We start from the raw sequence: 24,886 nt of genomic DNA, 5'->3' as shown, positions 1-24,886 counted from the left end.
GACTAAATGCTCCAATTAAAAGACACAGATTGGCAATTTGGATAAAGAGTCAAGATCCATCAGTTTGCTGTATTCAGGAGACCCATCTCACATGCAGAGACACACATAGGCTCAAAATAAAGGGATGGAGGAAGATCTACCAAGCAAATGGAGAACAAAAAAAAGCAGGGGCTGCAATCCTAGTCTCTGATAAAACAGACTGTAAACCATCAAAGATCAAAAGAGACAAAGAAGGCCATGACATAATGGTAAAGGGATCAATTCAACAGGAAGAGCTAACTATCCTAAATATATATGCGCCCAATACAGGAGCACCCAGATTCATAAAGCAAGTCCTTAGAGACTTACAAAGAGACTTAGACTCCCATACAATAATAATGGGAGACTTTAACACCCCACTGTCAACTTTAGACTGATCAATGAGACAGAAAGTTAACAAGGATATCCAGGAATTGAACTCAACTCTGCACCAAGTGGACCTAATAGACATCTACAGAACTCTCCACCCCAAATCAACAGAATATACATTCTTCCCAGCACCACATAGCACTTATTCCAAAATTGACCACATAGTTGGAAGTAAAGCACTCCTCAGCAAATGTACAAGAACAGAAATTATAACAAACTGTCTCTCAGACCACAGTGCAATCAAACTAGAACTCAGGACTAAGAAACTCAATCAAAACCACTCACCTACATGGAAACTGAACAACCTGCTCCTGAATAACTACTGGGTACATAACGAAATGAAGGCAGAAATAAAGATGATCTTTGAAACCACTGAGAACGAAGATACAATATACCAGAATCTCTGGGACACATTTAAAGCAGTGTGTAGGGGGAAATTTATAGCACTAAATGCCCACAAGCGAGAGCAGGAAAGATCTAAAATTGACACCCTAACATCACAATTAAAAGAACTAGAAAAGCAAGAGCAAACACATTCAAAAGCTAGCAGAAGGCAAGAAATAACTAAGATCAGAGCAGAACTGAAGGAGATAGAGACACAAAAAACCCTCCAAAAAATCAATGAATCCAGGAGCTGGTTTTTTGAAAGGATCAAGAAAATTGATAGACCACTAGGAAGACTACTAAAGAAGAAAAGAGAGAAGAATCAAATAGACGCAATAAAAAATGATAAAGGGGATATCACCACCGACCCCACAGAAATACAAACTACCATCAGAGAATACTATAAACACCTCTATGCAAATAAACTAGAAAACCTAGAAGAAATGGATAATTTCCTGGACACTTACACTCTCCCAAAGAACCAGGAAGAAGTTGAATCCCTGAATAGACCAATAGCAGGCTCTGAAATTGAGGCAATAATTAATAGCCTACCAATCAAAAAAGTGCAGGACCAGACGGATTCACAGCCAAATTCTACTGGAAGTACAAGGAGGAGCTGGTACTATTCCTTCTGAAACTATTCCAATCAATAGAAAAAGAGGGAATCCTCCCTAACTCATTTTACGAGGCCAACATCATCCTGATACCAAAGCCTGGCAGAGACACAACAAAAAAAGAGAATTTTAGACCAATATCCCTGATGAACATTGACGCAAAAATCCTCAATAAAATACTGGCAAACCGGATCCAACAGCACATCAAAAAGCTTATCCACCATGATCAAGTGGGCTACATCCCTGGGATGCAAGGCTGGTTCAACATACGCAAATCAATAAATGTAATCCAGCATGTAAACAGAACCAAAGACGAACACCACATGATTATCTCAATAGATGCAGAAAAGGCCTTTGACAAAATTCAACAGCCCTTCATGCTAAATACTCTCAATAAATTTGGTATTGATGGAACGTATCTCAAAATAATAAGAGCTATTTATGACAAACCCACAGCCAATATCATACTGAATGGGCAAAAACTGGAAGCATTCCCTTTGAAAACTGGCACAAGACAGGGATGCCCTCTCTCACCACTCCTATTCAACATAGTGTTGGAAGTTCTGGCCAGAGCAATCAGGTAAGAGAAAGAAATAAAGCATATTCAGTTAGGAAAAGAAGAAGTCAAATTGTCCCTGTTTGCAGATGACATGATTGTATATTTAGAAAACCCCATTGTCTCAGCCCAAAATCTCCTTAAGCTGATAAGCAACTTCGGCAAAGTCTCAGGATACAAAATTAATGTGCAAAAATCACAAGCATTCTTATACACCAGTAACAGACAAACAGAGAGCCAAATCATGAATGAACTTCCATTCACAATTGCTTCAAAGAGAATAAAATACCTAGGAATCCAACTTACAAGGGATGTAAAGGACCTCCTCAAGGAGAACTACAAACCACTGCTCAGTGAAATAAAAGAGGACATAAACAAATGGAAGAACATACCATGCTCATGGATAGGAAGAATCAATATCGTGAAAATGGCCATACTGCCCAAGGTAATTTATAGATTCAATGCCATCCCCATCAAGCTACCAATGAGTTTCTTCACAGAATTGGAAAAAACTGCTTTAAAGTTCATATGGAACCAAAAAAAAGCCCGCATCTCCAAGACAATCCTAAGTCAAAAGAACAAAGCTGGAGGCATCACGCTTCCTGACTTCAAAATATAGTACAAGGCTACAGTAACCAAACAGCATGGTACTGGTACCAAAACAGAGATATAGACCAATGGAACAGAACAGAGTCCTCAGAAATAATACCACACATCTACAGCCATCTGATCTTTGATAAACCTGAGAAAAACAAGACATGGGGAAAGGATTCCCTATTTAATAAATGGTGCTGGGAAAATTGGCTAGCCATAAGTAGAAAGCTGAAACTGGATCCTTTCCTTACTCCTTATATGAAAATTAATTCAAGATGGATTAGAGACTTAAATGTTAGACCTAATACCATAAAAACCCTAGAAGAAAACCTAGGTAATAACATTCAGGACATAGGCATGGGCAAGGACTTCATGTCTAAAACACCAAAATCAATGGCAACAAAAGCCAAAATTGACAAATGGGATCTCATTAAACTAAAGAGCTCCTGCACAGCAAAAGAAACTACCATCAGAGTGAACAGGCAACCTACAGAATGGGAAAAAATTTTTGCAATCTACTCATCAGCAAAGGGCTAATATCCAGAACCTACAAAGAACTCAAACAAATTTACAAGAAAAAAACAAATAACCCCATCAAAAAGTGGGCAAAGGATATGAACAGACATTTCTCAAAAGACGACATTCATACAGCCAACAGACACATGAAAAAATGCTCATCATCACTGGCCATCAGAGAAATGCAAATCAAAACCACAATGAGATACCATCTCACACCAGTTAGAATGGCAATCATTAAAAAGTCAGGAAACAACAGGTGCTGGAGAGGATGTGGAGAAATAGGAACACTTTTACACTGTTGGTGGGATTGTAAACTAGTTCAACCATTATGGAAAACAGTATGGCGATTCCTCAAGGATCTAGAACTAGAAGTACCATATACCTCGGCCATCCCATTACTGGGTATATACCCAAAGGATTATAAATCACGCTGCTATAAAGACACATGCACACGTATGTTTATTGCAGCACTATTCACAATAGCAAAGACTTGGAATCAACCCAAATGTCCATCAGTGATAGACTGGATTAAGAAAATGTGGCACATATACACCATGGAATACTATGCAGCCATAAAAAAGGATGAGTTTGTGTCCTTTGTAGGGACATGGATGCAGCTGGAAACCATCATTCTCAGCAAACTATCACAAGAACAGAAAACCAAACACCGCATGTTCTCACTCATAGGTGGGAACTGAACAATGAGATCACTTGGACTCTGGAAGGGGAACATCACACACCGGGGCCTATCACGGGGAGGGGGCAGTGGGGAGGGATTGCAATGGGAGTTATACCTGATGTAAATGACGAGTCGATGGGTGCTGACGAGTTGATGGGTGCAGCACACCAACATGGCACAAGTATACATATGTAACAAACCTGCACGTTATGCACATGTACCCTAGAACTTAAGGTGTAATAAAAAATAAATAAATAGGGCCAGGCATAGTGGCTCATGTCTGTAATTCTAGCAGTTTGGGAGGCCAAAGCAGGAGGATAACTTGAGATCAGGAGTTCAAGACTAGCCTGGGCAACATAGGGAGTTACCATCTTTACCAAAAATTAAATTAAAAGTTAACAGGCCAGGCGCTGTGGCTCAGGCCTGTAATCCCAGAACTTTGGGAGGCTGCGGCGGGTGAATCACCTGAGGTCAGGAGTTGGAGACCAGCCTGGCCAACATGGTGAAACCCCTCTCTACTAAAAATATGAAAATTAACCAGGCATGGTGGCACATGCCTATAATCCCAGCTACTCAGCAGGTTGAGGCAGGAGAATGGCTTGAAACCTGGGAGGCAGAGGTTGCAGTAACCTGAGATCGTGACACTGTACTCCAACCTGGGTGATAAGAGTGAAATTCCAGCTCAAAAAAAAATATATATATATATATATTAGCAAGGTGTGGTAGCACATGCCTGTGGTCCCAGCTGCCATCGAGGCTGAGGTAAGAGGATTGCTTGAGTCTGGGAGGTCAAGGTGGCAGTCAGCTGTGACTGTGCACCACTACGCTCCAGCCTGGGTGACAGAGTGAGACACTGTCAAAAAAAGAAGAAAAAGGGAAAAATTAAAAGGAACTTCGTATACCCATTTCTCATCTTAGGCTGGAACACAAACAAGACGTTTATTCTTTCCTTGATTGCAGGTCACCATACCCGCTTGGAAGTAGCTGCTAGATTGAAATTTGCATTAACTCTCTTGCTTATCTTTATTCATTTTCTATTGTGGTTACTAAAACGCATAAGGGCTATCCTCTTAAATTTTTAAGTGTACATTACAGTATTTTTAACTATAAGCACAGTGTTGTAAAGCAGACCTCTGAAACTTCCCAATCTTGCATAACTGAAACTTTAAACTCATTGAACAGCAACTTCATTTTTCTCCACCCACCCCCAGCTCCTGGTAACCAGCATTCAACTTTCTACTTCCATGGGTTTGGCAACTTTAGATACCTCTAAATGCCTCAGGTTATGGAATTAGGCTATGTTTGTTTTTCTGTGATTGGCTCATTCATTCACTTTGCATGATATCCTCAAGTTTCATGCACATTATTGCAAATGACAGGATTTCCCTCTTTTTATAAGACTGATTGATATTCCATTTACATATATGCCACATTTTCTCTGTCCATTTATCAGTCATTGGACATTTAGGTTACTTCCATGTATTGGCTATTGCAAAGAATGCTTCAAAGGACATGGGAATAAAAATATCTCTTCAGCATCCTGATTTCAGTTTTTTTGGAATAAATATTAAGAATCTGGATTGCTGGATCTTACTGCCCTTTTTTTTTTTTTTTTTTTTTGAGACAGGATCTCATTCTGTTGGCTGAGTGCAGCTGTGTGATCATGGCTCACTGTGGCCTTGAGTGCCTGGGTTCAAGTAATCCTTCTGCCTCAGCCTTCCCAGTAGTTGAGACTACAGGCATGTGCCACCATGCCTGGCTAATTTTTTTTTTTTTTTAGGATTGGGTCTTGGGTCTTGTTCTATTGCCCAGGCTGGTCTGGAACCGCTGGCCTCAAGTGTCTTCCTGCCTTGGCCTCCCCAGTGCTAGGATTACAGGTGTGAAGCACTGCACCCACCCTAGAATTCTTAGATTCATGAAATCAACCTAATTTATTTGAGATGTGTGGCCACTTTTAATACATTGCTGGTACCAATTTGCTATTATTTTGATTAATTTTTTTTGCGTCTATGTGAATTCCTCATTTGATTTTTGCATGGTGTTGCATCAGGGTTGTTCTAGATTCATAAAATAAATTGTAGAATGCTGCTCTTTTTCCTGTTCCCTAAAATGGATAATATTAGAATTATTTCTTTCTTAAATATTTTAAAACTTCATGAATAAAACTTTCTGAGCTTAGTGCTATCTTTGTGAAAGCTCTTAAACTATAATTTTCAGTTTTTAAAACGTTGTTGGTTCATTTTGATTTTCTATTTCTTCTAGAAGAAGTATGTTTCAATTTTTTTTTAGGTACTTGCTCATTTCACTCAAGTTTTAATGAATTACTTTTCTTAAAAAAAAAGTTTACATTTTATTTGTCCTCTTCTTCTGGGACTCTAAGAACACAGAGGTTGGAACTTTTGTTATTGTTTCATGGATCCCTGAGGCTCTCTTAATTTTTTTCAATTATTATTTTTGTTACTCTCCTGTTCAGATTAGATAATTTCTCATTATCTTTTTCCATGGTCATCAATTTTTCTTTGTCTTCTTTATTTTGCTCCTGAGCCATTCAGTAATTTTTAGAGAATTTTGGTAATTGCATAAAATTTTCATTCCATTCTTTTAAAATATCTTCGATTTCTCTGTTGAAACTTTCTCAATTTCATTCTATTTCTATTTATTTATTTATTTATTTATTTTTGAGACGGAATCTCGCTCTGTCACCCAGGCTGGAGTGAAGTGGCACAATCTCGGCTCACCACAACCTCCGCCTCCCAGGTTCACGCCATTCTCCTGCCTCAGCCTCCTAAGTAGCTGGGACGACAGGTGCCCACCACCATGCCCGGCTAATTTTTTGTATTTTTAGTAGAGATGGGGTTTCACCGCGTGAGCCAGGATGGTCTTGATCTCCTAACCTCGTGATCTGCCCACATCGGCCTCCCAAAGTGCTGGGATTACAGGCGTGAGCCACCGCGCCCAACCAATTTCATTCTATTTCAACAGTCTTCAATCTTACTTCCTGAAGGATAGTTATAACAGCTGCACTACAGTCTTTGATAATCCCAGCTTCTCTGTCAACTTGGTATTGGTGTCTGTTGGTTGTCTTTTTATCTTTTTGAGATGTTCAGATTTTTCTAATTATAAAAAATTAGAGGCTGGGCACAGTGGCTCACGCCTGTAATGCCAATACTTTGGGAGGCCAAGGCAATGAATCACCTGAGGTCAAGAGTTTGAGACCAGCCTGGCCAACATGGTGAAACCCCATCTCTACTAAAAATACAAAAAATTAGCCAGACCTGGTGGTGGATGTCTGTAACCCCAGCTACTTGGGAGACTGAGGCAGGAGAATTGCTTGAACCCAGGAAGCAGAGGGTTTAGTGAGCCAAGATTGCACCACTGTGCTCCAGCCTGGATAACAAGAGCGAAACTCTGTATCAAAAAAAAGGAAAAAAAATTAGAAATTTAAAAAATTTTCTAATTTTCTAATTCTTAATGCGTTGAGCAATTTTTTATTGTATTCTGGACATTTTGCACACTAAACTCTGTGAATCTGAATCTTGATAAAATGCTATAGAGATTTTTTTTTATTTAAGCAGGTAGTAACCTTACTAGATTCAAGCCACAAATTCCTACCCACCTTCTGTGTGCATTGGTTCATTCTAGTACCAATTCTGTTTTCAAGGCCCTTATAAGAGCTATTTAGATGTGTCCCACTGGTGCACCACCTAAGGGCCAGTATGGGATCTGGGTAGTGTTCTAACCCGTCCTTCAGGTCTCAAAGACTGTGGTTTAGCATCAGGTCCATATATATAGTTTTCCCCTCCAATTTTAATACTCTCAAATTCTAGTGGTTCATTGAGATCTTTCTCAAATCTTTCTGATTATCTGTACATTCTCTTGTTTATCATTTTCAATCCACTTTTATTATTTAAATGTATTCATTTTTATAGTGTTGCTCGTAATCCCAGTGTCTATAGTCTTTGTAGATCTGACTCTATACTTTGTTGTTTCTGTTGGCCATTGCTCATAGTGACTTGTTTTCTTCAGAGATGTGTTTGTTTATTCCGGGCTCCAAGAAAATATACCTGTGTGAATTTGCTTTAACCTAACATTTTCAGTTGGAGTTTTCCAGGACATATATGTGGTATGAATTCTGGCCCAACTCCTCATTATGTATTTGTCATTAGGGATTCTCAGAGACTGTTTTCTTTTTTCAGTCATTCAACACAGACCTAAGAAAAAGACCAGCGATTTTTCCAACATTTGTCTCTATAGAACAGGATTTTCATTTAATGTATTCAGTGAGGGTTTCATTGCTCTAGGGCCCCTTCTCTATGACAAAGCTTCTGACCTGTCCTTTGGTCATATTGGGACTTAAGACTTTGTTTACATTTTTGTGTGTATGTTTCTCTAACACCCTTGATAGACAAACATTCATCCTCAGGAAAAAAGCCAGCTTCAAAAACTGTGTATCATTCTTGTCTCAATCTTTATTATTATTATTATTATTATTATTTTTGAGATGGAGTTTCACTCTGTCGCCCAGGCTGGAGTGCAGTGGCACGACCTCAGCTCACTGTAACCTCTGCCTCCCGGGTTCAAGTGATTCTCCAGCCTCAGCCTCCTGAGTAGCTGGGATTACAGGCACGTGCCACTATGCCTGGCTAATTTTTGCATTTTTAGTAGAGACGGGGTTTCATTATGTTGTTCAGGCTGGTCTTGAACTTCTGACCTCGTGATCCACCCACCTCGGCCTCCCAAAGTGCTGTGATTACAGGCATGAGCCACTGTGCCTGGTCATCATTCTTTATTATTGTTTTTCACTTCCAGCTTGTATTTAAGCTCAGCATACTTAAAATATGCTTTAAATATGTCGTTCAGCATTTTTAGGTGTTCTGCATTAGGAAGTGTGTGTGTGTGTGTGTGTGCTTGGTCTGATATATAGCTTTAAGTAAAAGTTTGCCCACAATTTTTTCCTAAATTATTTCCATTTCCTAATTATTTCCATTTACTATGAAATAATGCTAATAAGCACACCAAATATCAGCAGTGGTTTAATTTTAAAAGTACTTATGAGTTATTTTTTCTTTATGTTCATTTATATTTTCAGAAATTTAAAGAGGATTCTTTGTTATTTTTATAATTAGGCAAAAGTTATGAAAGAAACATGGTAAGGAATTACATGGTGTAAAGGGGGCAAAACAGGAAGTTAGCAATAAATAAAAGAATGAGATGAGAGAATTCTTCAGAAAGGAGGGAATTGTTGAGCTGATTATAAAATTCTTGCCTGAATTCTGTTAAATACACAATGAAATTTCCAATAAATTACATCTCAAAGAAGTATACATTAATTTTTTTGTTAAAGGTAATTTGAAGTGTACTTCCTTTACTTGTACTGAATATAACCTTGACTAAATCTGACTTCATAGAATTTTTGTAAAACTTAATGAGATAATAGTTGAAAAATGCCAGCTCAGATGAAACACACAGTTTTGAAATTTTTAGTAGCATTATATTATGGCAATAAGACTTAAGTGATGAATTGAAAAAGCTCCTGGTTATTAAGTTACTGATTGAATCAGAGTCAAATGGCATATACTTTTGTTTAAAATTCAGGTGAAGACTTTCAATATAAGACTATATTCCAGTAAACAGTATCCTAACCACCATCAATAGCATTTGTCAAGCACATAATACGGGTGTCAGCGTTGTGCTGAGAGAGGGAAAGGTTATACAAGGAAGTGTTGCCGGGTACGGAGACTCACGCCTGTAATCCCAACACTTTGGGAGGCCGAGGCAGGAAGATCATGAGGTTAAGAGATCGAGACCATCCTGGCTAACACGGTGAAATCCCGTCTCTACTGAAAATACAAGAAAAATTAGCTGGGCATGGTGGTGGGCGCCTGTAGTCCCAGCTACTCGGGAGGCTGAGGCAGGAGAATGGCATGAACCTGGAAGGCGGAGCTTTGTAAACCGAGATCGAGCCACTGCACTCCAGCCTGGGCAACAGAGCGAAACTGTCTCAAAAAACAAAAAAAAAAGGAAGTATTTACCCTTAACTTTCAAATAATTGTTATGGGGATATGAAAACATAGACAATCCCCTTATGCAGCTCAGAATTTATTAGAGGCCATACAATATAGACACAATTAAGTAAAAAACAGAGTTGAGCTACATATCTTTAAATATCTTGTAACTCAAAGTCTTTTTTTTTTTTTTTTTTTTTTTGAGATGGAGTCTTCACTCTGTCGCCCAGGCTGGGGTGCAGTGCTGAGATCTCGGCTCACTGCAACCTCCATCTCCTGGGTTCAAGAGATTCTCCGGTCTCAGCCTCCTGAGTAGCTGGGACTACAGGTACGTGACACCACACCCACTAATTTTTTGTATTTTTAGTAGAGACTGGGTTTCACCATGTTAGCCAAGATGGCCTTGATCTCCTGACCTCATGATCCACCTGCTTCGGCCTCCCAAAGTGCTGGGATTACAGGCGTGAGCCACCGCCCCCGGCCAGTAACTCAAAGCCTTTGACTCCAGCCCAAGGTGCTCTGGATACAAGAAAGTTCAACTTTATGTCAGGTGACATTCTTCGTTGCCATGGAGTAGAGTTAGAAGAACCTGTTTTATAAGTTTATATATAATTCCCAGTGATGTGTCATATGAAAAGTAGGTGCTGATACAAAATATAGAAATAAACAACAACAAACCTCAAATGATTGAGAGGAGAAATACAAAGTTATTGCATTTAGCTGAGAATTCATGTTGTATTTAATTTTTACTGCAGCTTTCCCTTCTCGGTGTTTGCAAATTAGGTTAAGGAGTTAAATGGATATATTCTGAGAATCCACTATCCCACCTCTCTACATGATTATTTTTTCATTGTATTTATCTCTGTCTGATATGCTGTATATATCTCCTTGTTTATTCTCTCTCCCCTGTTAGAATCCTAGCTTTGTATGGCAGAGATTTGTTGTTTTCAACAACAGGCAAAAACCTTTTCAACCTTGTACCCTCCATCCCTAGAACTGTGCCTAACACACACCAGGCACTTAATGATTATTTGTTGAAGGAATGAATTACTCTGTTATTTAAGAATGAGAGAGAAGCCAGGTACGGTGACTCACGCCTGTAATCCCAGCACTTTGGGAGGCCAAGGCAGGTGGATCACCTGAGGTCAGGAGTTCGAGACGAGCCTGGCCAACATGGCTAAACCCAGTCTCCACTAAAAATACAAAAATTATCTGGATGTGGTGGCGGGCACCTGTAAACCCAGCTACTTGGGAGGCTGAGACAGGAGAATTGCTTGAACCCAGAAGGCGAAGGTTGCAGTGAGCCAAAATCACACCATTGCACTCCAGCCTGGGCAACAAGAGCAAGACTCCATCTTAGGAATGTGAGTGATGGGGAGCAGATGTAAATTCAGGTGAAGCTTCGCTTGCTTGCCCTCCACTCACTTTCTGCTGCTCAGTCCAGCTCCTAACAGGCCATAGCCTGGGGGTTGAGGACACCTGCCTTAGGGAATCATCTATTTCCTTGCGCTTTTCAGCTTCTAGAAGCTGCTCACATCACATTTCTCAGTTCATAGCCCCTTTCTCTGTTTTCAAATCCACGAATATTGCATCTCTCTGACCATTGTCCCATAATCACAGCTCCCTCTGTGACCTTTTTTTTTTTTTAAGATGGGGTCTTGGTCTGTTGCCCAAGCTGGAGTGCAGTGATGCAATCATAGGTCACTGCAGCCTCAACCCCTGTGCTCAGTGATCCTCCCTTTTCAGCTTCCAAGTAGCTTGGAACTACAAGGATGCACCATGATGCCTGGCTAATTTTTAAATTTTCTTTTGTAGAGACAGAGTCTTGCTATATTGCCCAAGCTGCTTTCAAACTCTTAGGCTGAAGTGATCCTCCTGCCTCAGCTTCCCAAAGTTCTGGGATTACAAGCACGAGCCACTGTGCCCAGCCTCTCTCTCTGACTCTGACTTCAGCTGGAAAAGTTTCTTTTAAGGACTCATGTAATTAGGTTGAGCCTACCTGGATAATCTGAGATAATACCCTCATCTCAAAGTCCTTAACCTTAATCACATCTGCAAAATCATTTTGTCCATGTAAGATAACATATTGCACATGTTCTGGGGATTAGGATTTGGGCATCTTCAAGGGACCATTATTCTGCCCACCAAAGAGATGAACAAATATTTTGGGGTGAAATGATACCAAAGGAGAAAGCAGGGTAGAAAAGAAGCACATTTGCCGACGTCTGTGTGACCTCATGTATAATTGAAACATTGATGAAGTCTGCCAATATTTGAGTTGTACTTAGAATAGAGTCTCTTGCAGAAGATCAAAAAAGATCCTGAAAAAAGAATAAGATAGTCAAAGGGGTTGAGGGAAGCAGTTTCCAGACTCTTAGATTAATTGCAGAGTGGAGAGGGTAGAGGTGGAAAGGGTGGTGTGGGAGGGTTGTGGGGGGCAGTGTGAAGGTGGGAGGAGTTGCAGGCTCCCAGATGTACTGTGAAATGTGAAAATGAATGGAGTGAAGAAAAAAGCTGAAAAGTATCATTTCCTTGTCTTTCATAAAAGAAAGCTAAGATAGGCTGGGTACGGTGGTTCACGGCTGTAATCCCAGCATTTTGGGAGCCTGAGGTGGGTGGGTCACCTGAGGTCAGGAGTTCGAGACCAGCCTGGCCAACATGGTGAAACCCCATCTCTGCTAAAAATACAAAACAATTTAGCCAGGTGTGGTGGTGGGCACCTGTAATCCCAGCTACTCAGGAGGCTGAGGCAGGAAAATCGCTTGAACCCGGGAGGCGGAAGCTGCAGTAAGCTGAGATCGCACCATTGCATTCCAACTTGGGCAACAAGTGCAAAATTCAATCTCAAAAAAAAAAAAAGACCAGAGAAAGAGAGCTAAGATAACTAAGCTCTCTAATAAAAAATAGCTGTTTTGGCTATTTTTATTGGAGAGCTTAGTTATGGAGAGGTAATTTTGGTATTAATGTTTTAAGGGAATTCTTAGCAGAATCAAAAACTGCATGTTTGTCTTCCAAATAAGTGACAAAGACGAAAACAGGTAGAGAATTGCCCAGACATCAGAAGACCAAATAGAAGATTCAATAGCAGAGTATTAAAATGCAGCATGAAATAGACTGACAGAGGCTGGATCCAGGAGGCACTTACCCCAATGATTTGTACCTAATGGTTTAAATTCCACTGCCAAGAAACAAACACTGTCACACTACAGGACTGTATTTGTTTAACAAGTTGCTGCTTGTGAAACATCTTGCTAAAGCTAAATGACCTCAAAAGTCTAAAAGCAAAGTTGAGGAAGGCAATATTAATTAAAACAGAAAAGGTGACTTCTAGTATAGAAAATAGTAACATATCATCTAAAGCAAAACTATTGACCATGACAAACAGGAAAATGACTTATGATAAAAATCTATAATCAATAATACAATTTTGAGATTATCAAAGTTTTATTCTTTGAATCAATATAATAAATAAAATACAATCCATAGGAAAGACGTGAAAATCATAACTAGAGAATAATTTTTTTTCTTGCTCAGTTTTGAGACAGAGTCTTGCTCTGTCACCAAGGCTGGAGTGCAGTGACATGATCTTGACTCACTGCAACCTCAGCCTCCTGGGTTCAAATGATTCTCCTGCCTCAGCTCCCGAATAGCTGGGATTACAGGCACCTGCCACCATGCCTGGCTAATTTTTATATTTTTAGTAGAGATGGGGTTTCACCATATTGGCCAAGCTGGTCTTGAACTCCTGACCTCAAGTGATCTGCTCATCTCGGCCTCCCAAAGTGCTGAGGTTATAGGCAAGAGCCATCTCACTCAGCCTAGAGAATGATTCTGATTGTTATATGTGAATGACAGATTAGCGATACAAAAATTAAATGTGGATATAAATGATATAAACAATGAAAATAAGTTAGATGGAATGAATAGGATAAGCTTTTTTTACTTTATTGAAAATATACCTTCTTTTCTTATGATTATTTATACAAATTGATTATATGATACACACTAAAAAGCACAAAGATTCAAAAACATTCAATAAATACAGAATTTCAACAAACATTTTATTAAGTAACAATTGTCTCAAAACTTAAGATTAAAACCACAGATTATTCAGAAAATAAAGAAACTTCTTTTTTTATTTTAAAACACTATAGAAACCGGCTGGGCACGGTGGCTCACCCTGTTAATCCCAGCACTTTGGGAGGTCGAGGCGGAAGGATCACCTGGGGTCACCAGTTCGAGACCAGCCTAGCCAGCATGGTGAAACCCCATCTCTACTAAAAATACAAACATTAACCAGGCATGGTGGCAGATGCCTGTAATCCCAGCTACTGGGGAGGCTGAGGCAGGAGAATCACTTGAACCAAGAAGGCAGAGGTTGGAGTAAGCCGAGATTGCACCACTGCACTTCGGCCTGGGCAACGGAGTATGAATCTGTCTCAGAAACACACACACACACACACACACACACACACACACACACACACAAAATAACCCCTAGCCACCAAAACCATTATAGAAACATATATTCAGTCATGCGCCACATAATGACACTTGGATCAGTGATGAATTTTGTCTGTGACAGTAGTCCCATGAGATTATTATAATGTATTTTTGCTGTTTCTTTGTTCAGATATGTTTAGATACACAAACGCCACTGTGTTGCGGTTGCCTACAGTATTCAATACAGTCATATGCGGAATAGATTTGTAGCCAAGGAGCAATAAGCTCTACCATATGGCCTAGGTGTGTGGTCGGCCCTGCCATCTAACCTTGTGTAAGCTCACTCTATGATGTTCACACAATGATGGAATTGCCTAAAAAAGCATTCGTCAGAAAATAACTCTGTTTTTAAGTGACTGCAGTGTGGTCAAAGCAGGACTCCAAAATAAATTCTTAGCTTTGAATATTTTGTAATAAAATAAAAAGGTGAAAATAAACAAAATGAAGCATTCTAACTAAAATTTAAAAATAAAGAAAATAATTATAGTATCTACTTACATGAAACTTATCAATAAATGTATTTTAGAAAAGACTAATAGAATGACTAAAGTACTAGTTATTTTAGTATAAAATATACTAGATATAAAATAATTTTAGTAATATTAATTAGTAAACAAATAGTAATTAATATTAAATAAAATATAGTAAATAAAATGCTAAAATACCTGGGGCCGGGCGTGGTGGCTCACACCTGTAATCTCAGCACTTGGGAGGCCGAGGCCAGTGGATCACTTGAGGTCAAGAGTTTGAGACCAGCCTGGTCAACATGGTGAAATCGCTACTAAAAATACAAAAGTTAGACCAGCCTGATGGTGCACACCTGTAATCCCAGTCACTTGGGTGGCTGAGACAGGAGAATTGCTTGAACCTGGGAGGCAGAAGTTGCAGTGAGCAGAGATCACGCCACTATACTCCAGCCTGGGCAACAGAGTGAGACTACATCTTAAAAAAAAAAAAAAGAATGACTAAAACACTAGCAAGTATCAAAAAATGAGAGAAAAAAGGAGATGTAACAATAGAAAATAATAACAATGCATTATTATAAATGCAATTATGAGGTATACGTAATTATATTCTATCAATAATGAAACATCTTAATGAGATGTATTTTTAGATAACATAAATTGACAATGGCAAATTGATATAAGATCAAATAAGAAGTTGAAATTATACTAAGGAATGAAACAAATGAGAAATATTTAATGTGAGTGTTTTCTGCTCCCTGTCTTTACAAAAAGAAAGCTATAAAATTTATCCTATCTGGTAGATGTTCCTGTTCCCAATACCTGACCAAGATAACCAAAAGTACTTTAGAATAATGTCATTTGTGAATACAAAACTATGTGATTAATAACAATGTCAGTAAGTAGAATTTAATGATACATTAAAATAATAATATAAAAGCACAAAAGGTTTATCCCAGGTATAGAAGTAATCAATATTAAGGAAAACATTAATATATTACTATACCTTATAGTACATCTCTGAAAAATGAGTCTATAAATCAATGAATAAGTAGGTATTAAAGGGCGTTTTATCAAGTCAATCCATTATTATTTTAAAGTCTTATAAAGACATAGAATACTTCCTTAATATTGTGGGGAAAAGAAAGAGAGATCAGACTGTTACTGTGTCCATATAGAAAAAAGTAGACATAAGAAACTCCATTTTGTTCTGTATTTGAGATGCTGTTAATCTGTGACCCTACCCCCAACCCTGTCCTTGCAAGAGACATGTGCTGTGGTGACTCAAGGTTTAACGGATTTGGGGCTGTGCAGGGTGTGCTTTGTTAAACAAGTTCCCTGGGTACTTGAGATTAAGAGAATGGTGATGACTCGTTCCACCCCTTCAAATATTATCAAGAGTATATTCTAAGCTATTAATAAGAATTGACATTATTCTCCAAGGAGAAATAAGCCCTCTAAGGATTTCTCTTCAAACAAAGCACCTAACAAAAATCCCTTTTCTCCCTTTTTAGTTAATTCACTTTTGAAAGTTATGAAAACCAGTTTTGTGTATCCTGGCTATCAAGGAGGTTAGAGACTCAACTTTTATCTGAAATAACTCAAAGTATCTGATATAATTTGAATGTTTGTCCCCTCCAAATTTCATGTGGAAATATGATCCCCAATGTTAGAGGTGTGTGGTCATGGGGTGGATCCCTCATGAATGGCTTGGTGCCCGCCCCAAGGTAATGACTGAGTTCTTTCTCTGTTAGTTCACTGAAGAGTTAGTTGGTTATTTATTTATTTATTTATTTATTTATTTTGAGATAGAGTCTCATTCTGTCACCCAGACTGGAGTGTAGTGGTATGATCATGGCTCACTGCAACCTCTGCCTACCAGGTTCAAACGATTCACCTCCCTCAGCCTCCTGAGTAGTTGGGGATACAGGCACTGGCCACCATGCCCAGCTAACTTTTTATATTTTTAGTAGAGATGCGGTTTTACCATGCTAGCCAGGATGGTCTCAATCTCCTAACCTTGTGATCCACCCGCCTTGGCCTCCCAAAGTGCAGGGATTACAGGGATGAAGGGCTGGTTGTTTAAAGGAGCCAGTACCTCCTCCTCTTTCTCTTACTTTCGGTCTCTCCATGTGATACACTGGCTCCCCATTCACCTTCTGCCATGATCGGAAGCTTCCTGAGGTCCTCACCAGAAGCAGATGCTGGCACCATGCTTCTTATACAGCCTGCAGAACCATGAACCAAATAAACCTCTTTCTCTCTAAATTACCTAGTCTCGGGTATTGCTTTATAGCAATGCAAAATGGACTAACACAGTAACCTCGAGGCACTAGTTCTCATCCTGCTGCCAGGTGGGGCACTGCTTACTTACTCACCAGGTGCTGCTATGGCAACACAGCACAATGAAAAGCAGAAAGCTCACTTTTATTTCATAGGGGTTATCTGGTCTGAACCCCCCATTTTGCACATGAGAACATTGAACTTTGGAAAGGAAAAAATGGGTTATGTAAGAGCAAACGCTTACTGGCAGAGCTAGGGATGAATCACAATTTACAGAACACCCACCACTCACTCTTTGAACAGCCTTAGGAAAAATATTGCACTTGCTGTTACATTCTTTTTTTGTTTGTTTTTGAGAGAGTCTTGCTCTTTCACCCAGGCTGGAGGGCAGTGGCGTGATCTTGGCTCACTGCAACCTCCACCTCCTGGTTTCAAGCAATTCTCCTGCCTCAGCCTCCCAAGTAGCTGGGATTACAGGCGTCCACCACCACACCTGGCTGATTTTTGTTATTTTAGTAGAGACAGGGTTTCACCATGTTGGTCAGGCTGGTCTTGAACTCCTGATCTCAAGTGATTCACCCGCCTTGGCCTTCCAAAGTTCTGGGATTACAGGACCTATTACATTCTTGCAGGTGAGAAGAGTGAGACTTGGAGGCATTAAACAACTGTCCAAAGATCACACAGTAAGAAGAAGCAGAGAAGAGCAGACAGAGCATCCAGGATAAGTTTGTAATTTTTATCTTTTATAGTATTTCATAAAATAATGTTAAAATGTTTATATCTCTCTCTTTTTTTTTTTTTTCTGAGACAGAGTCTTGCTTGTCACCCAGGCTAGAGTGCAGAGGCACAATCATAGCTGCCTGCAGCCTCGACCTCCCTTGCTCAAGCAATCCTCCCACCTCAGCCTTATGAATAGCTGGGACTACAGGTGTACACCAACACACCTGGCTAATTTTTTTTTTTTATTTTGCAGAGATGGTGGTCTCGATGTGTTGCTTGGCTGGTCTCGAACTGGGTTGAACCAATCCTCCTGCCTCGGCCTCCCAAAGAGTTGGGATTACAGGTATGAGCCACCATACCCAGCCTTGTACCTCTTTTAAATACTTGTTCACTGTTTATTCAGTGAGGTCAGGATCAGCATATCACCTACCATGTCAAGGGCAAACCACCACAGCAGAAGTCCAGAGCAGAGACCACATTTCTGATTTAGTATGACAGGTTGACATGGCCTGGGACCCTGTCTCTTCATCTGGTTTGGAGACAAGAGTTTTGGGTTGGAACTCAAATTTGGTGGTTCCATAGCCTGTGTACTGGGGGCTTTGGCACTCAGACATCCTGATTCCTGGACAAATGTACTTTCCTTGTGAACCCCTCTCTGAAAATCAAAACTGAAGATGGCATTGTTTTCCCCTCCGAGGTCATTCCAGGGATATTTCTTGTCCACCTACGTTGTGTAGAGTAATAAGCATGAGACCAGGCAGGCAGGGTCTAGCCTCACCTAGAGGATAAGACCAAGCTGAAACATGCAACTGTATTTTCAGGCTGTGGTTTAACATTTGTCTCTGGAAATTCCAGCCAGGTGGGGCTAGTCTTGACCTCTCTGGCTTCTTTGGGAAGCTTTCTTTTCTGGTTCCTGATGTTTGGCTTTCTGCAGGAAGGTGCCTGTAAACCTTCTTCCCGTGGACTCTGACCTTGCTGCTTGTAGTCTGATCTTTGGTTTCTTTCTTGCAGGAGAAGGCTTGCACTGCACAACTGGAAGAAACCATTGCTTTGGGAATTTTCTATCCTGCAGCCCTCAGCTACCATCTGCTGGAATGCTGCCACCATGACTGCTAGAGACACTTCGTGGAAGACCACAGGACGTGTCACCTTTTCTCATGGGCTCATTTTGTGAGCCTGGCACAAGGTACCATTCGTTCCACCTATGGGTTTGAAGGTCAAGTCTCTGCAGCACCTGTTTAATCTCTAGAAGAGATGCTGATAAAACTTGGAAATGTCATAGCTCAGGTATCTCCGTTATTATTGAAACCACCTTGGCAAAAATTATGACAGTGAGAGAAATATGACATAGAAAAATTATGATAGGGAAAGAAATGTTACCTAACTGATTCCATCTTGCTTCTAACCTCCAAGCTAGTTCATTCTTGGGTATAGACCAACCTAACCATGGGAGAAATTTAATTTATAATTTGACTTTGAATCAAGGATGATAGGAGTCCTTTTCTAAAACTGACCTTCTCCTTGTCCCAGTACCGACACTACCTTTGTAAGACACATGAAAGGCCATGAGATTGGAATTGTAGGAGGGGTCTGAAATCTGCTAAGATGTAGGCATAGTTAAATAATAACCTGCCATTGTTCCATAGCTTGCTTTCTTATAATCCCCAATCACTCAGGATTCATGAAGCCAAACATCACAAGATTTGTGACTTCCCCAATTGCTCATATAGATAATATCACTATTGTAGAACCTAAGAGGGGCCTTTTGAGATGTTTTCCAGACTATTGCATTCTTACACCTAACTCCATTTGGACCCTCGTGACTCAACCCAGTCCTGTGGTCCCCACCCAAAGCCCGACTCAGCTCATGAGGACTGTTTTCCATACCCCCATATTTTATCTCCAGCCAGTAAGCAATACCCATTGTTTAGCCCCTCCCTGCCAAATTATCCACAAAAACCCTAACTTCCAGGCTTTCAGGGAGACTGATCTGAGTAATAAACTCCTGTCTCCTGCTTAGCTGGCACTGTGTTTATTAAACTGTTTCTCTATTACAATACTGCTGTCTCGGTAAATTGGCTCTATCTGTGCAGTGGGGGAATCCATCAGGCAATTACATGATTACTCCCGAATACTCCTTAATACTTAATTAACAGCAATACTCATAAAGTACTATTTCTAAATATTTATTCAACACAGTCCCCAGAGGCCCAGTGGCATGAACCATGACACTCAAGTTCCTCAAACTGATACCTTAAACTTTCTGGGCTTTATTCACTTCCCAGATATGATGGAAATCAAGTTTCATTGCTTCCCTTTAAGATGTTGAAATTATTTCTGATTCATGCGCTAATTGCATCCAGTTCTCTCTCCTGCAGTATTTTTGGCTCAAGCCAAATGGGGCTTGTTGCATTTTATCCTCATTCACACCATATATTTCTACACTGTCACCCCTTTGTCCAAGTCATTTCTTTTGCCTGAAATGCCCTTCTCACAGATGGATCTCTGCCTTCCCACAGTCCACTCATGCTTCAAAATGCCTCTAAAAATAAAGATGTCAAAAAGACAACTGCAATAGTATGTTTATCATAGCATTATTCACAATAGCAAAGATGTGGAATCCACCTAAGTGCCTATCAAGGGAAGATTGAATTTAAAAAATTTAGTATATATATGCCATGAAATACTACTCAGCCATTTAAAAGAATGAAATAAAATGTCTTCTGTAGCAACATGGATTAAACTAGAGGCCATAATCCTAGGTGAAATAACTCAGGAACAGAAAACCAAATACTGCATGGTCTCACTTGTAAGTGGGAGCTAAACAATGGGTACACATGGACATACAGAGGGAATAATAGAGAGTGGAGACTACGAAAGGTGGGAGGCTGGGAGGAAATGAGGGCTGAAAAAGTACTATTGTGTACAGTGTTCATTATTCAGGCGATGGGTACATGAAAAGCCCAGACTTCACCACTCCACGATATATTCTCTAAGAAACCTGCACTCGCACCCCCTAAATACGTATAACTACAAACAAAATTTAACCCAAAACAAACAGAAAAGCACAAAATGCTTCCAAATGCCAAATGTTTTATGCTGTGCTATGCATCTGTGTGGTGTGGGGAACACGTTCAACATTCAGATAGTTTTCTGTCTACCTCAGCAGGTACTTTCTGCTGGGCTCCCTCTTGTCTCTGACAACCTGGGATGCATGCAGAGTTCATACACATACACACAGGTGTATAAATACATATATACATATTACTACATATATACATATTTATAACTACACATATATATATGTATTTATCCTATCTGTCTATATCTGTCTGCTTATCTATCTATCCATCTCTGTATCCATCTATCTGTCTATCCCTATCCATCTATCTATCTGTTTCTCTCTCTCCATCTACACATATATATTTATCTATCTTCTATCTATGTATCCATATATTGATCTATATCTATCTATGTATCTATCCCTATCCATCTATCCATTTTTCTCTCTCTCCATCTATATATATCTATATTTATTTATTTATCTATCTATCATCTATGTATCCATCTATTCTCTGTATGCCTATCTATATATCTATCATCTGTTCCTATCTGTTCCTATCTGTTCCTATCTATCATCTGTTCCTATCTGTTCCTATTCATCTGTTTCTCTCTCCATCTATACATATCTATCTATGTATCATCTATTTATCTAATTAGTCTCTCTATTCCTATCCATCTGTTTCTCTCTATCTATACATATCTATTTATCTATTATCTATCTATCTATCTCATTTATTCTTCATGGCATGCCTTTGTGTCATTTATCTTTTATTGCTTCCAACAACACTCTGGAGTATAAACTAATATCCCCTTTTCAGAAGCAGAAACTGAGATGCAGAGCAATGAAGCCACTTGCCCACTTTTTCCTTTGATTTTATCCTATTGGAACTTTGGGACCAAAAAAACATACACAAATCAATAAACATAATCCAGCATATAAACAGAACCAAAGACAAAAACCACATGAAAATCTCAATAGATGCAGAAAAGACCTTTCATTCTCCAGAGAAGACCTTTTCTATTCTCCAGAGCATCTAGCACCATGCTTCCTTATTAAATGAGTGAACACACATGTTAAATAAGAGAATATGTCAGGATGCTACTGTCTGATTTTCTTCCAGGCCTATTGCTTGGTTGGGCCCATGTGTGTAATGTCAGGGTTGGATATCTTGGCTGCTACGACATACTCCATTTGAGGAATAATTTAGACGTGTGGCCGCAAGATAAAAATATCAGTCTGGCTCCTGGTTAATGAGTGTTTCTAATTAAGCCACAATATACAGTGCTCACAGCCAAATACAGTGTGGCTCCGGTGATAATTCACCAAATAGTCTGTTGTCTTCATTATCTCATTCTCTGACATTTCCCTGCTCAGTTTATAAATCCCTGTGGAATCATGGCCTCGATCTCTTTAATGAGGCCTTTAAAAACTGGGGGAAAAATTATAGCAGCAGATAAGGTTGGCTCCACTGTAGACCTACTTCATAAATGTTTCTCCTCCCTCTAGTGAAGTAAACACCATTTGATAGACCAAGGAGTTTAATTCCATGTGAAATGGTCAGGGAATATGATTGAGTTAATTCTTCAAGCAGCAAAAGAATATTAAAAGCAGTTTCTGTCTTCTCTGAGCTAGTGCCTAATAGAAATGGAAATATTCCTTTGCTCTAGTAAAGAGAAGGGTAGAGGCCAGTGGCTCATGCCTGTAATCTCAGCACTTAGGGAAGCCGAGGCAGGTGGGTCATCTGAGGTGAGGTTCAAGACCAGCCTGGCCATCCTGGTGAAACCCCATCTCTATTAAAAATACAAAAATTAGCTGGGCGTAGTGGTGGGCACCTGTAATCCCAGTTACTCAGGAGGCTGAGGCAGGACAATCACTTGCACCTGGGAGGTGAAGATTACAGTGAGCCAAGATGATGCCACTGCACTCCAGCCTGGGCGACAGAGTGAGACTCAAAAACAAAAAAAAAAAAAAAGAGAGAAGAATAGAGTAGAGTGGAGAGTCTGGCTTTCATAGTCATGAACCCAAGTAATAACCTTCTAATGTTCAATGTTTACTGAGCCCCTACTGTGTGATAAACCATGGGGTAGGTGCTGAGGTTACAGCAATGAGTAGGGAACTCAGAGAAAATTATGCAGTGGCATGGAAAGTACTGAGAACCATCAATGAGTAGGAGGAATACATAACCCTGATGGACCAGACATGCGTCTGCAGCACACAGCCCCGTTTCCAACTCCTTATATGCCCTCATTGGAATTTTAGGTGCAGAACAGGACCGGGGGCCTTGTTTCCCCCATTTCCTTGCCAGCAGGATTCTGGTTTACATTGTGCTCTGAGAGTCACACATGCAAGATTTGGAAGGAGGAAGAGAAGCAGAAGCCATTTCCACTCCCCTGCCAGTCACAGGCAGAATCAAAGGTTTGGGCAGACATGCAATTTGGCACTGCAACACCTGTTGGTGGTGCTGCGGTCAGCTGTGATCTTCCCTGTGGGTTCCTGGCCCGAGCGACAGTGGTGGTTTCTTGTTTGCTTGAATAGTAGTGCTGTACCTCAGAGACAGGAAGTCTTTCTTGACTTTTGCTGCTCTGCCCTTGATAATCATTGCTCAGAGAAGACTGGGGCTCTTAGTATTAGCGATTCTAATGAATAGGAGTGGCTTGTCTTCCCCTCCAATCATCTGCCCAATTGTACTGAGACACCTTAAAGGCAGAAGCAGCCCCTCCACCCCTGAGGAATCTCATCTCTCCTTGCTTAAACTCTGCAATGATGTTACTTGAGAGAGTCATCGGCAGAGAACCAACCTCAAGATGTCTCTCAAGAGCCACCCCTGCCGCCTCTCATTGTCTCTAGGTGAAACCTCAGCTTATTCTAGAGAGGTATGTGCAAGATCTGACCTATTGTTATCAAAATAATAGCAATCATTTGTAATTAGTGTTGGTAGAATTTCAAGGAATACGGATGGGAATAAATTCCGAGAGGTGCAGATCTGAAATCTGGGAATATTTTTCTTTTGGGAGAGGCTCTTAGTAATTCCATTCCATAAAATTTAAGTTTTTTGAAGAGTGTAGCAAATATAGGCATGGCCGCGTTTCATGAGGGATCTGATATTTCATGATGTTAAGTTTGTTACCCAAGCAGAGAAAAACCATAGCTGAGATGCAGGCTGAGTGCAAAGGGAACATGACGTGGATAGTGGAAAAGGCGAGTTCTGAATAACACTTGTGGCCTCATAAGCAATTACAGGCAAACAAGCAAAATGGAGCACTATAAAATATATGCACCACTTCTTTGCTTTATGTAAATATTTGCTTACAATAATCAATTACCTTTTAAGATTCTTCTCCTCTTCTCTTAAAATTATACATAAGGAATGTTGATGGGAGTTAAACCAAGTGTTTATTATTCACGTTAAGGAATTGATATGATTTGACTCTGTTTCCCCACTGAAATATCATCTTGTAGCCCCCATAATTCTCCTGTGTTGTGTCAGGGGCTCAGTGGGAGATATTTGAATCATGGGGTCTTTTCCATGCTGTTCTCGTGATAGTGAATAAGTCTCTTGAGATCTGATGGTTTTAAAAATGGGAATCTTCCTGCACAAGCTCTCTCTCTCTCTCTCTCTTTGCCTGCTGCCGTTCATGTGAGATGTGACTTGCTCCTCCTTGCCTTCCATCATGATTGTGAGGCCTCCCCAGCCACATGGAACTGTAAGTCCAATTAAATCTCCTTCTTTTGTGAATTGCCAAGTCTCATGTATGTTTTTATCCACAGCGTGAAAATGGACTAATACAAGAATATTAAAGAGAGATTGGAATTGAGCAGAATAACCAACATCAGCCAGAGATGGATACAGTATCTGACGGGACTAGAACTTTTTCCTTTTTGGGCAGAGAGTAAGTACATCTTTATTTATACAATGTAGAGCTGTATTATGTTAAGAGGAAGTATAACATTGCTGCTTTCTTCATACTTTGAAGTTAAATATGAAGAAAGTATTCACAGATAAGGAGAAGTCAGAGGGTTGTCTGTGTCAGGTTTTTGTCTATTGGTATTTGGCACCCTTCTAGCTTCTTTCTGTGTCTTCCCCACGCTGCAA

At 39.9% G+C, this 24,886-nt stretch overlaps 1 protein-coding gene across 1 annotated transcript in view; it reads left to right on the top strand.

The window, feature by feature from the left end:
- LOC139362564 (neuronal pentraxin-2-like) overlaps nucleotides 1-24,677 on the top strand; it is a 38,202-nt gene extending 13,525 nt beyond the window's left edge. The window contains exons 2-4 of the mRNA XM_071094098.1: nucleotides 17,983-18,072; nucleotides 18,741-18,915; nucleotides 24,562-24,677. The gene's annotated coding sequence lies outside the window, so the exon portion shown is untranslated. The remainder of the gene's footprint in view (nucleotides 1-17,982; nucleotides 18,073-18,740; nucleotides 18,916-24,561) is intronic.
- Nucleotides 24,678-24,886: the final 209 nt, after the last annotated feature.

Source organism: Macaca nemestrina, chromosome 4 (genome assembly GCF_043159975.1).
Source record: "Macaca nemestrina isolate mMacNem1 chromosome 4, mMacNem.hap1, whole genome shotgun sequence".
NCBI lineage: Eukaryota > Metazoa > Chordata > Mammalia > Primates > Cercopithecidae > Macaca > Macaca nemestrina.
The sequence above is the reverse complement of the archived record's forward strand: the minus strand, read 5'-3'. Positions and strand labels throughout refer to the sequence as shown.